General features: G+C 39.3%; 2 pseudogenes; one reads left to right on the forward strand and one right to left on the reverse strand.

The window, feature by feature from the left end:
- Nucleotides 1–7,178: 7,178 nt before the first annotated feature.
- On the reverse strand, nucleotides 7,179–7,486 carry LOC132010482 (small nuclear ribonucleoprotein E-like; annotated as a pseudogene).
- A 6,485-nt stretch (nucleotides 7,487–13,971) lies between these two features.
- LOC132012608 (U4 spliceosomal RNA) lies at nucleotides 13,972–14,046 on the forward strand (annotated as a pseudogene).
- The last annotated feature ends 280 nt before the right edge of the window (nucleotides 14,047–14,326 follow it).

Below are 14,326 nucleotides of genomic sequence, written 5' to 3' on the forward strand. Positions count from 1 at the left end.
CAGTTTTCTCTTCGAATATGTTCAGTATAAAATGCTGGAGGATATGTAATGTGTAAAACATTTTTACATGTGCCACACTCCTTCTTCTGTGCCCGCAATCCATTACATACACACACGTTTGTTCCTTCTCCATCTCAGTCTTTATGGCAAATCTGCAAGTTCTTGAAACCAGCAAATTGGATTTCTTCTGTCCTTGTGTGTGTGTGTGTGTGTGTCTCACACTGCCTTCTATATCCTATTTAATAAATCAACAAATTTGAGCTATTCTACCTTCATATATCTTCAATTTCTATGCTTCTCTCCATCAACATTACTATTACTCTAAACCAAACAATCATCATCTCTTGCCCCAGCTACTGTAATAGCTTCCTAACTGGGGAGAGGGACTGTTCCTCACATCCACCTACAGTCATTTCTCCCTCTCAGTGTCATTTTTTAAATGTAAATGAGATCGGGTTACTCTACTCAAAACCCTCCAAATAGTTTCCGATTGCACTTTAAGGAAACTCCAAAGCCTTAGCCTGACCTACAAAGCCCACACAGACTGTAGGCCCTGATTCTCTTTCTAAGGCTTGCCTACAACCGCCTAAACACTGTTCTCTAACCACAGCGCGCTCTTTTCTTCCCTACCTCAGGGCTTTATTACTCTAATGTGATGCTGATGCAAGAGTTCCCCAGGCTATACTTTGTAGCTTACTTTTTCATTTTATTTATCAACCACCATCTGTTTCTGAGGCCAGTATGAGCAGTCTAGAAGAAAGAAAAGAAATCATAAAAGAGGATACCTCTCTGAAAAGGCTATATACTGTATGATTCCAACTATATAACATTCTGGAAAAGGCAAAGCTATGAAGAAAGTAAAAATATCATTGATTGTCAGGGGTTGGGGAGGCAGAGGGATGAAAAGGCAGAGCACAGACGATTTTTTAGGGCAGTAAAACTGTTCTGTACGATACTATGATGGTGGATTCATGTCCAATGTACAAACAAGAGTAAATGCTGATATAAACTAAAGACTTTGGATAATTATGATGTCAATATAGGTTCATCAATGGTAACAAATGTACCCCTGTTGTTTGGGCTATTTCTAGTGGGGGAGGCTGTGTGCGCTCATGGGGACAGAATGTATACAGGAACTCTCTGTACTTTGTTTGATTTTGCTGTAGATATAAAATTGCTCTCAAAAGGGAAGCCTATTTTAAGAGAGAAAGAGGATACCACCATTTAAATTTGAAAAAGAGAAGAGTGGAGTTGAAAATAAGCCATTGCAAAGGAATGTCCCTTAAGCATCTTAAATTCAAATAAATGAAAAAAAAAAAATCTGTGTCCATGAGCCTTGTGTTTTCAAAAGGCCACCTCTACCTGAGAGACATTGTGGATAATTATCAGAGGCTATAAAACTAGAATCCAGGTCAGTGACCAGCCACACCACTAGCCACTGGAAACATTAGGTTTATCAGGGCAAGGAGGATGCAGAGTAGCATCCGAGTTGGACAGTCCCCAGGGTACTGTCGCTGCAGTGGAAATTGCCTTTTGCTGCTGTCATTCCGGGAAACTTAAGTATTAACTCTGTAGAGTCCATGGCTCAGTCTGTAGGATTCTCAGACTATTCATGGTGAATTTCTACCTACTCCACCTTCCTCATTCCTCTGACCAAAATAACTCTGCTGAATGAAGACTGTGTCTTCAAAAATCATCCATTTAAAAAATGCAAATTAAGGGGCACCTGGCTGTCTCAGTTGGTGTAGCATTTGACTTTTGATCTCGGGGTTGTAGGCCCGAGCCCCATGTTGGGTGGAGAGATTGCTTATAAAATCTTTTTCAAAAAGGCAAATGAGTTCCTGTGAAAGCTTCCTCATTAGTTCTTATATTCCACTAATATTCGACCAGGGCCCTGGGAAACTGAACACAGGATAGACCGATCTGGATGTGGATAAAGAAGAGAAGAGCCTAAATATTAGAGTCCTCTCGTCCCAAGATCCAGTAAAATAGATCAACTGAGGTATTGCAGTATGAGGGCCTTGATGAAAGAGAAGTATTGGGAAAGAAGATGGATTTTTTTTTTTTAAGTTAAAGCCAGTTAAAAATGTCCAAAGTCATTCCTCATTTTAAAATGTTCCAATGAATAATGCTAGTTCCCAACACCATAACAACATTCTACTTTGTCTTCTCTATGTCCTGGTCCAGGAGTTTTCAAACTCTATATTCTTATAATGATTAAAGACATCAAAAGGCTTTTTTGGGGATGTATTCATCCAGAGTTACCTATTATAAATGAAAACAGAAATGTTTAATACACAAGAATACACACACACACACACATACATGTACATATATATATTCAGAAAAAAATATCAATAAGATCAGTGATGTGTTTATGTGCACATAAACACACATCCTACACACACTATAATATGATAATATCTCACAAGATGTAATAAAGTGAAATATAGTCCTAGCAAAAGAGTCAACTTTGTTTAACAGAAATATTTTTACACTGTCCCAGTTTTTAAATTTAAATTTGAATTATTTAAAATTAGATAAAATTTTGGGATGCCTGGGTAGCTCAGTTGATTAAGCTCTGCCTTCAGCTCAGGTCATGATCCCAGGGTCCTGCATCTGGCTCCTTGCTCAGTGGGGAGCCTGCTTCTCTCTCTCTCTGCCTCTGCCTATAACTCTGCCTGCTTATGCGCTCTCTCTCGCTCTCTCTCTCTCTATCTCTGACAAAATCTTTTTTAAAAAAAAGATAATTTTTTTTAAATTAGATAAAATTGAGGCAGCTGGTAGCTCAGTCAGTTGAGTAGTCAACTTGTGATTTCAGCTCAGGTCATGATTTTTTTTTTTTAATTTTTAAATTTAATTTTTAAAGATTTTTTTTTAAGATTTTATTTATTTATTTGAGAGAGAGACAGTGAGAGAAAGCATGAGCGAGGAGAAGGTCAGAGAGAGAAGCAGACTCCCCATGGAGCTGGGAGCCCAATGTGGGACTTGATCCCGGGACTCCAGGATCATGACCTGAGCCGAAGGCAGTCGTCCAACCAACTGAGCCACCCAGGCATCCCAAGATTTTTTTTTTTAATGTGACAGACAGAGATCACAAGTAGGTAGGAGTGGGGGGTGGCAGTGGGGAGGGTAGGGCAAGGAGCAGGCTCCCTGATGAGCAGAAAGCCCCATGTGGGGCTCCATCCCAGGACCCTGAGACCCAAGGAAGAGGCTTAACCCACTGAGCCACCTAGGCATCCCAACTCAGGTTATGATTGCAGAGTCATGGGATTAAATCCTGAGTTGGGCTCCACACTCAGCATGGAGTCTGCTTGTCCCTTTCCCTTTGCTCCTCCCTGCCACTCATGCTCTCTCATTCTCAAATAAAATCTTTTTTTAAAAATAGATAAAATATAAATTTAACCCCTTGGTTACACTAGCCATGTCTCAAGTGTCAAAAGTCACATGTACCATACTAGTCATTACAGATTTATAGAGCCTTTCTTCCTCTTTCTGGGTCAGTATGACAAATTATCCACGTTGTATAAGTTTTCAAGTTTATTGAAACAAAATTCTTCATATTCTCTTGTTATCTCTTTAATCTCCATCAATTCTAACTTCTCATTCTTAATTTTGTTTGCACTGTTTTTTTTCTTTGCTCGGTCCTCAAAGATTTAATTTTCAACTTCACGAATTTTTGCTCTTTATCTTGATCTCCCTTCTTCCATTCACCTTTTCTTTCTAAGATTTTATTTATTTATTTTACACAGAGAGAGAAAGATCACAAGTAGGCAGAGAGGCAGGCAGAGAGTGTGGGAAGCAGGCTCCCTACTAAGCAGAGAGACTGATGTGGGGCTCAATCCCAGGACCCTGGGATCATAACCTGAGCAGAAGGTACATAAGCCTAACCCTCTGAGCCACCCAGATGCCCTTCCGTTCACTTTTAATGTGATTTTTCTAGCTTCATAATTTGGACATCTATCTCATCAATGTTGCTTCAGTTGACCAGAGTCAGTTTCTCTTATAACGAAAGAAACCTCATTGGTAAAATTACTTTAATCATTGTCACCTATTACAGAGATTATTTTGCTTACTACTGCAGTGTAATAAATTACCCCAAAATGTAGTGATTTAAAATAGCAGCAATCATGGGGTGCCTGGCAGGCTCAGTCAGTGAAGCATCTGACTCTTGATCTCGGGGTTGTGAGTTTGAGCTGCACATTGGGTGTAGAGATTATTAAAAATAAAATCTGTAAAAAATAAAATAAAAGTAAAATAGCAGCAATCATGTTATCCTCTCTGCTGACTTCTATGAGTCAGAAATTTGGGGAGCCCCTGGTTGGACATTTATGGCTCAGAGTCTCAACACTGACAATCAGACAGTAGGCAGAGCCAGAACAGCAGGGGGCTGGAGCAGCTAAGGGCTGGACCAACCTTTCTCTCTCTAGTAACTGCAGAGCTTCTCTACACTGTCTCTATATATGGGCTACTCTGGAGTCCCTCACAGCTTGTTGGCCTCAGGGCAGACAGGCTACCTACAACATAGTAGGCCAGGGCTCCTGTGCAAGCATTCAAGGGAATTAGGCAGAAGTTGTCTCACTTTTTCCTGACCAAGCTTCCGAAGTCAGGCAACATCAATTTCACTGCATTATTGGTTTGTAGCAAGGGAGTTAAAAGCATACCCAGACTGGAAGATAGGGCACATAGATCTCAATCTCTTCTGAAGAGGAACATCAAGGTCATATTTTGGATAGCATGTGAGATGGAATATATTGTTGCAGCTACCATTGTTAAAATAGGGTACAATTTTAAAGAATAACACACGTACACAGTCCATCTTGATCTGAATACCACATTGCAGCATCAAAAACTTAAGATATACTTCTCTGGGTAAGCATTTTCATCCCCTCTACCTGGCCACATTTTCTAAGTGTTGATGTAAGGGGAAAGATTGCGCCAGAGAAAGGAATGAGATAACAAGTGGGTAGGGAAAGGCCCCCACTCCACAGGATTATTCCAGTCCATTGTTTCATTCTCTGTGCAGCTGAATGTCAATAGAATAACATTCCAAATACAGACCCAGCCTCTTGTCTATTCTAAGTCCTTTATTGTCCACCATCAATAGTATTTTATAGCTTTGGAATGGGACTACTCCCTCAGGGGAGAATCTAATAGGAGAAAGGGTTATGTCTACATGTAATGAATGCAACCTATACAACTTGACATGGAAAGCCTGGTTGAATTTAAGTCCTCCACTGATTTAATAACATACTAAACAGAAATTTGGAGGAAAAATAAGAATGGAAATAAGGGGAAAAAAGTTGCATGGCTGTTCAACAAACTAAATTGCTATAAGAAATGTTTGAGTATTGAATATTAATTATCTTTAATACTCTTTATTACAGTTTGAAAAAGAAACCCAAAGCATCAAATACAAAGAGCTAGCCCTAACAATAGGGCATGCTATCCCACTAAAAGAACAACATATCTTGCTGACTTTCTCACTCATCTTCCCATCTGATCTTCCTACTTCTGAAAACTTGTCTAACTGAGAATCCCTCCCAGCAGTGGAATCTGTCCTAATGTGACCCCCATTAACTGAACAGTCTCCTAAGTTCTCTATCTCAATTTATCAACAACATTCAGAGGGCACTGAGAGACTTGGGTGTCTCCCTTTCATCTAGACCAGTGGTTCTCAAAGTGTATGGTCACTGATCACCGCAGCAATACCACCTAGGAACTTGTTTGAATGTAATTTCTTGAGCTCCACCCAGGTCTAATGAATCAGAAACTCTGCAGGTGACGCCAGCAATTTCTGTTTTAACAAACCATCCAGGTGATGCTGATGCACTCGAGTTTGAAAACACTGCTTATGGAGCCAGTAGCATCCATCAACAGAGAATTGATCAGTCCTGTATTTCAGGGCTGTAGGGCCATGGGACTAAGTGTATAAGGCCAATAGCTGCCTCTTTTCAGATTCTTTGCACCATGCTCCCAAGTGAGCAGGATTTGTGCCCTGTAATGTGTATATAATATGACAGGATGTAATACAGCTGGGTAGGATTCTATATGCAAAACCCACATTGCATGCACTTTTGATTTCAGTTCTTCCTACAGACCTGGATGACTTTCTGTCCACAGACTCTAGGAGTAAACAGCTAGTCTCATGAATTGGTATGCTTACTACTAGCAAGTCTTTACTAATTACCTACAGATTTATTTATTTATATTCTAGAAAGTAAATTTATTCCTAAGGCTTAGACACTTCTTTCTGACTGTGCAGGAAAAACAAAATGTCTTAATAGTGGTAACAATAGGATTGTTATTTAAACCATAGTCAATATACAGGACCATCTCCTACCTTCTAAATCCATATAAAAACTCATTCCTCCTCCTTATGATGCAGTTCTATAAAAGAAAATTGGAAAAAGTATACCTTACCATTTGCATCATAACCAAGAGACTGCATACTGATTTTTCATATGTCTGGATTCTGTTGTTTTAAAGCAATATGTTGGGATATCCAAAGACTTTACAATTTGTGACTAACATATTCAGCTTTGGTCTAGTAATGACTGTTTTTATTTTTTTTAATAAAAACAATCACAGAGCATTTATTGTCCTCTGGTAAAAACATAAAGGTAACCAAAACAATATGAACAGGGGCACCTGGGTGGCTCAGTGGATTAAGCCTCTGCCTTTGGCTTAGGTCATTGTCTCGGTGTTCTGGAGTATAGCCCCACATCGTGCTCTCTGCTCAATGGGGAGCTTGCTTCCCCCTCTCTCTATGCCTGCCACTCTGCCAACTTATGATCTCTCTCTCTCTCTCTCTCTCTCTCTGTGTCAAATAAATAAATAATCTTTTTAAAAAATGCAAACAGGGCACCTGGGTGGCTCAGTGGGTTAAGCCGCTGCCTTCGGCTCAGGTCATGATCTCAGGGTCCTGGGATAGAGTCCCACATCGGGCTCTCTGCTCAGCAGGGAGCCTGCTTCCTCCTCCCTCTCTCTCTACCTGCCTCTCTGCCTACTTGTGATCTCTCTCTGTCAAATAAATAAATAAAATCTTTTAAAAATAAATAAATAAATAAATAATGCAAGCAAATATTTTAGAACTACACTCCCAACAAAGGATATCTAAAAAAAACAAAACAAAACAAAAAAAAACAAAAAAAACAAAAAAAAACTACATGGCCTTCTCAAGAATTTCTCACTTTATTGATCATTTCTAGCTGGAGACACTTTGTGAGCAGGGTAATATTAACTCCTTTTAGAATGATCTGACCCAGTTGTTTTCTTGACTTTGTTTCAGAATGAATCTCTTCAACATCATCTAACATGAGGTTCATGTAATCATCAAGACCAGTGATACAGCCCTCTATCCACATGTTCACTTGCTCATAAAGCCACACCTGAATTCGAGATCTATTCTGCAAGTCTCTGAAGATAAGGTTGATGGGCTAAATGATCACCTTCTGCACTTTTGGCCCTGGCCACGGTACACCATGATGGAAGCCAACTTTGTAAAGATCTTTTAGGTATGGATCTTCTCTCGGTCTTGGAAGAGAGACCAAATGTAATTTTAGATTAAGCCAGGAGGCACATTGGTTTTTTTACTACCTCACTATTCAAAGTGTAGTCCTAGACCAGAAGCATTAGGATTACCTGGGAGCCAGAATTTCATATCCCACCCTAGAGTTACTGAAGCAGAATCTGCCTGCTATCAAAAGCTCCAGGTGACCTATCTGCACAAAAAAGTTCAAGAAGCCCAGCAATGCTATACCAGGAGACAGAGGCTTTGCAGCAGGAGTGTTCTCTGCAAGGAAGTGGTAGGCAGCCTTCTCAAGATGTCCCCCAGTGACCCTCGCCTCCTGTTACTCACTCCCTTGTGTAATCCCCTCCACTTGAGTGTGAACTGGACCTATGAATTGCTTCTAAAAATAGACTATGGCAGGGACCCCTGGGTGGCTCAGTCAGTTAAGCCTCTACCTTCAACTCACATCATGACCCCAGGGTCCTGGAATCAAGTCCCTCATGGGGCTCCCTGCTCAGCAGGGAGACTGCTTCTCCCTCTCCCACTCCCCCTGCCTGTGTTCTTTCTCTCTGGCAAATAAATAAATAAAACCGCGTTTGAGATGATGTTATAAAAGACTGAGACATATCTTGCTCACACTCTCTCCCTGGCTCTCCTTGCCTGCTTACCCTGATCAAGCAAGCTGCAGGGCTGTGACCTGCCCTAGAGAGATTCATGGGATAAAGAAGTGAGGGTGGCCTTTGGCCAGCAGCCAGCAAGGAACAGTATCCTGCCAACAAGCACGTGCGTGAACCTGGAAGTAGATCTCTCCCCAGTTGAACCTTCAGACAACTTCAGCCACACCTAACACCTTGATTGTGAGATATTAAAGCAGAGAACCCAGCTAAACTGCATGCAGATTTCTCACCCACAGAGCTGTGAGATAACAAATGTTGTTTTAAGCCTTTAGGTTTTAGGGTAATTTGTTATTCAGCAATGGATGACTAATAATGAGCAGGAACCAGCAGATCAGAGATATTAAAAGTTCAGATATAATCCAGACTCCCCAGAAGTCACAGGGACCTAACAGACCGTTAGATAAACAAACACCTATAGGCAGAGTGAACACCTAAAGAAGATTATCACTGAATCCAAGATGAGTAGTGAGACTGAAAACTGGGATTGATTTCAACTTCACATACGTGAAGCAGCAGGGCCCATCCAGCACTCTACAATGAAGCTTTAAAGTAAATGGGGCTCCCCAGAGCTTCCCAAGATACACACACAAACACATGTGCACGCACACACAGAATATCTAATCAGCTTTTAATTTTTTTAAAGATTTTGTTTATTTGTTAGAAAGAGAGAAAGCGCAAGCAGTGGGAGCGGCAGACAGAAGAAGAAGGCTCCACACTGAGCAAGGAGCCTGATGTGGGACTCAGTCCCAGGACTCTGGGATTGTGACCTGAGCCAAAGGCAGACACTTAACAGCTGAGCCACCCAGGCATCCCTCTAATCAGCCTTTAATGCTTCATACAAATATAAACAAATAACAATGGATCACTAAACTTTTAAGGGAAGATTCTACCATGATGGTAAGAAAACAGAAACTATGAAATAATACACGAAACAATTGTCTTTATTATTGGAGAGATAAGAGAAGACAGAGCATCCATGAGATGGATGACAGTGGGATGCTACAAAAAAGCAACACAAAATATGTAAGAGTTCTTGAAAATTAAAGGCAACTTACAAAATAGAAGAAGTATTAGAAAAGTTAGAAATTGGGGGCCTGGGTGGCTCAGTCGTTGAGCGTCTGCCTTCCGCTTGGGTCATAATCCCAGGTTCCTGGGATCCAGTCCTGCATCAGGCTCCCTGCTTGTCAGGAAGCCTGGTTCTCCCTCTCCCACTCCCCCTGCTTGTGTTCCCTCTCTCACTGTAACTCTCTCTGTCAAATAAATAAAATATATTTTTTTAAAAGTTAGAAATCGAGGAAATCACCATCAAGCAGAACATAAAGACAAAAGATGGACATTAGAAAGTATTATTTACTTATTTTAAAATATTTTTAAAGTTTTATTTATTTAAGTAATCTCTACATCCCACGTAGAGCCTGAACTCATGACTCTGAAATCAAGAGATGCAGGTCCACTGACTGAGTCAGCCAGGTGTCCCTGAAGTGATTATTTTTTAAACTTAAAGATTAATCCAAGAGAGGAGTTCCAGAATGAAAAGTATCAAGGAAATAATTGAAAAGAGTTCCCTGGAATGAAATGAAAGGGTTTCCAAATTAGAATACACACATATTATCCTGTGCAACTACTGAGAAAAAAAAAAAAAAACTTCAAGGCATGTCAAGATGAAATGTCAAAACATCAGGGATAAAGAGAAGATCATAAAAATATCCAGAAAGAAAGATCAGATCACATACAAAACAATAGAAATCTAAATGTCATCAGAATTCTTAACAGTATCACTGAATGCCTCAGGAATGCCTTCCAAATTTTGAGATAAAAATACTTTATCTCAAAACTCAATCAAACCATTAGTCAAATTCAAAGGTAGGATAAAGATATTTTCAGACAAGTAAGTGTTCAAAAAACTCCCCTTCTATATACCTTTTCTTAGAAGGTCACTAAAGCGATATAACATAGACTGGGAGAATAGAGGGAAGAGAAATGTGCATGTTTATGTGTGTGTGAGTGCAGAAGCATGTGGGTGGGCTAACACACCTACACATATGAGAGGTACTGGAAAAAGGGATGTGTGTGACAAGGAAGTGTTACTTAAATTCCCATCTTCCATAATAGCAAGTCAATACTAATACCTAAAACTTAAGAATAAAAAAATAGCATTTTTAAGGATCTCATGAAGGAGGGGGCAGGAAACCACTGTTACTCATCATAAGACTTATGGTACCATTTGACTTCTTAAATTGTGTGAATTTATGAGTTTGATGAAAATAAAGATTACTTTGAAAACAAAAACTGGGGGTACCTCGGTGGCTCAGTCTGTTGAGCATCTGCCTTCAGCTCAGGTCATGATCTCAGGTCCTGGGATCAAGCCTCATACCCAGCTCCACACTCAGCTGGGAGTCTGCTTCTCCCTCTGCCTCTGCCCCTCCCCACCATTCATGCTGTCTCTCTCATTCTCTCTCAAATGAATAAATAAAATCTAAAAAATTAAAAGCAAAAACCAGGGTGCCTTGTAGCTCAGTCAGCTAAGCAACTGACTCTCAATTTCAGCTCAGGTCATGATCTCCCAGTCCTGAAATTTGGGATCCACACTGGGCAAGCATCTGCTTGAGTTTCTCTCTCTCCCTCTCCCTCTGTCTTTCCCTTCCCCCTCCACCCCTGCTTCAAGGAGAGTACACACTCATGTACACATGTGTGCTCTCTCGCTCTCTCTCTAAAAAAAAAAAAAAGGTGAAAACTGTCCAAGCCCCCTTAAATACCACAATCTAAAAAATAATAGAAAATGTCTACAGCTGCAATACAGCTGCTTTTAGGTGTCTGACCTGCTTTCTCACTGGTCCCATGTCTGGTCAGGATATTACTAATAAAACTGTCTTTTTCTCTCTTCCAAATTAAAAGAAAGAAGAATATTTTGAACCTATAATTGCATTTCTAGGACTCTCTGCTAAGAAAATAATCCTAAATATACAAAAATCTTTATGTGAAACAATATATAGCACTGTTTATATACTATTACAAAATTGGCAAAATTAACCCAACCAAAAGGAAATTCCCCTTGGCCTTTAAAAAAGAATGTTTATGAAGATGAGGCCAGAATGTGAAAATGTTGATTATCTAACATTAAGTGAAAAAATCAGTATGAAAAACTGCATATGAAGTAATACTAACAATTAAAAATTAATGATTTTTTTATTTTAATTTGCATTAAGAAAAGATTGGAAGAATACACCAAATTGTTAAAAAATGGTTTTGTTTTGATGATGATAGTATAGATGATATTTTTTCCTTTTATTTTGTGTATTATGAAAAAATTTTAAAATTTTTGTATAATTTTATAATGAAAATACTTGAAAAATGAATTAAAATTAATATTTATGTTAAAAATGTCTTTGGAGTTTACCATGTTGATGCTGTTAACTTGACCTTAATGTTTTTATCCAGTGAATTTTTTTAATGGCAATCATTTCAAACTTACAGATTGTTGCCTCTTTGACAAATGGATACAAACATTTAACCACAATTACCCCAATACTGATAAATTTTCAGCAAGAAAGTATTAACTAGAGAAATCCATCACGCCAACATGACTTGAATGATTTATTATTAAACAAATCAATAAATGATCAGTTTTTTATATTATGAAGTTAAACTATTTCAAATAGTTTCCATTTTGATTTTGGTTTGGAATTATTTCATAAACATCAAGCTTTTTCCTAAAATTTTTATTAAAAAAAAGAGCTGATTCATTGATCAATTTTTCTTCTTTCTTCTTTTATTTTTCCTTCCTTTTTGGTCAATCAAAGCTTCAACCATTAAGCTTTCTTTTCTTTTTTTTAGATTTTATTTATTTATTTGACAGAGAGGAAGAGAGCACAAGCAGAGGGAGCTGCAGAGGGAGAGGGAGAAGCAGACTCCCTGCTCATCACCATGGGATCACAGGACCCTGAGATCATGACGTGAGCCAAAGGCAGATGCTTAACTGACCAAGCCATTCAGGCTCCCCACATTAAGCTTTCTTTCAAGAACTTATTTCTTCCACGTCCATTTGCCTTATCAAATTTTGCAGATTTTCAATTTGCCAGGATTTAATTCTGTTATTTTTGAGTCAACAACAAATCTTACCATGTTCAATTTTAGCCAATTTAAGTTTTATTTTTACTATAATATTCATTATGAATTTGATTTTTTAAAGCCTGTTGTTTTCTGTTTTAAAAAAAAAAAATCTAACTCAGGAAAATATGTGATAAATTCTCCTCAGATATTTCAGGATTTGTACAAGGTTCACAACTGGGCTACTCCACTGTTGAACAAATGTCCCAATCATTTTTCCCATTTTGAACCGAGTCTCCAAGCTGCTGATCAAGAAAAAGATAAAGGCCTAGTCAAAATATCTTACTCCATAAATAACTAGAAATGACAGGATAATATTTATCATTAGCACTTTTAGATGCCCACTTTATATCAGGCACTATAGTAAGTCCTCAGGATGAAAAGATACTAGTCTCTACTCAGACAACTCTAGGGCCTCTAATGAAGGAGAAGAACTATTACAGTCTTCATAATATGTTCATTAAATTGCGTATACTTTAAAAAAATTTTTTTAGATTTATTTATTTATTTTAGAGAGGAAGAGAGGACGGAGAGGGGAAGAGAGAGAATCTCCAGCAGACTCCCCACTGAGTATGGGAGCTCCATGTGGGGCTTGATCTCACAACTTCCAAACCATGACCTGAGCTGAAATCAAGAGTCTGATGTGCAACCAACTGAACTACCCAGATGCCCCTAAATTCAATATACTTAATGCATTGGTTAAATTGGATGTATTTAATCGTTTGCCACAGTTGATATTTAAGACTTTGCCAGTAAGCAGATAACTACAACGCTGCATCATCTCTAACTACTTCCCTGGTCCACCTGGTTTTTCTCTGTCCTGACATCAAGGCTCTAACCTAGCCCTCACCCACAATATTCCATTCTGAGTGATTCTTTTTAATCTAAAACTATGTTGCCTCCCTGCATAAAGCCCTCCAATACTGTTCATTTCATATAGAATAAAACCAAGGTTCCCATGACTTAGAAGATCTAACCCGACCCAGCCCCTGCCTCTGTCTCCAGCCTCATCTCCCACTACCCTCTCCCTGACTATCCTTGCATTCCTGCTTCATTGTCCTCCTATCTTTTCCTCTATCCTCCCAGCTCAGAGCCTTTACATTTGCTTCCTTCTTGCTTGGGATGATTTTCCCTCAGATCATCACATGGAGCCACATTTTATCCACACTTTATCTCTATTTCCTTCTGGAGACTTCCTTGATCCCCATTTAATGTCTTTTGCTCCTTGTTCCGCAGTTCTTGTCACTATCTGAAATTGTTTTATTCATTTACTTTATTGTCACCTCTACTAAAATATGGGATACATGGAAGCAGGGACCCTGTCCATCATGGTCACTGGTGAATTCCATTTGCCTGACACGTGGCTATTCCAAAATAAGTATTTGTGAATTGAATGAATAAATGATGTGTAGGAAGAGCTGAAATAGAGGAATGAGACACATGTCATGGAAGAGTCCGAAATGTCATCACTAAAGAGATGGATTTTGTTTGGATAATGAGTAGAAATTCATACGGTAGAGGGCAGGCAGTTGAGAAGGGGGCCTCGTGGAAGGATGGAGAAGAAATGAAGCTACGAAAGATCCCAGAAGATAAGTCTGTGTGGAGATGACCAAAGCAGAAAGAAGGAGCAGGTGTACTGAGGAAGGAGATCAATATGGTTGAAACCTGAGTTGTAGCTTTGCGCAGTGGTAGTATCGTAGCCAATGAGGTTTATCCGAGGCGCGATTATTGCTAATTGAAACCTGAGTTGTTTCATTCCTGTCTGACAAAGACACTGCTCAGCAGAATAATGGCCCCCCAAATATGTCCGTATTCTGTAACGAGATTCCCCAGAATCTGTGATTATCTTATGCTAAATTATGAGGGAGTATTAAGGTGCAGATGGAATAAGGCCAGCTGACCCTAAACTAAAGAGATTAGCCTGGGGGGCCCAATGTAATCACGGACATGCTCTTTAAATGGAAAAGAGCAGGACAGAAAGTCAGTGTCCATGTGATGCAGGCTGAGAAAGACCACAGAGGCCATTGCT

The sequence above is a fragment of the Mustela nigripes genome, chromosome 2 (assembly GCF_022355385.1).
Source record: "Mustela nigripes isolate SB6536 chromosome 2, MUSNIG.SB6536, whole genome shotgun sequence".
NCBI lineage: Eukaryota > Metazoa > Chordata > Mammalia > Carnivora > Mustelidae > Mustela > Mustela nigripes.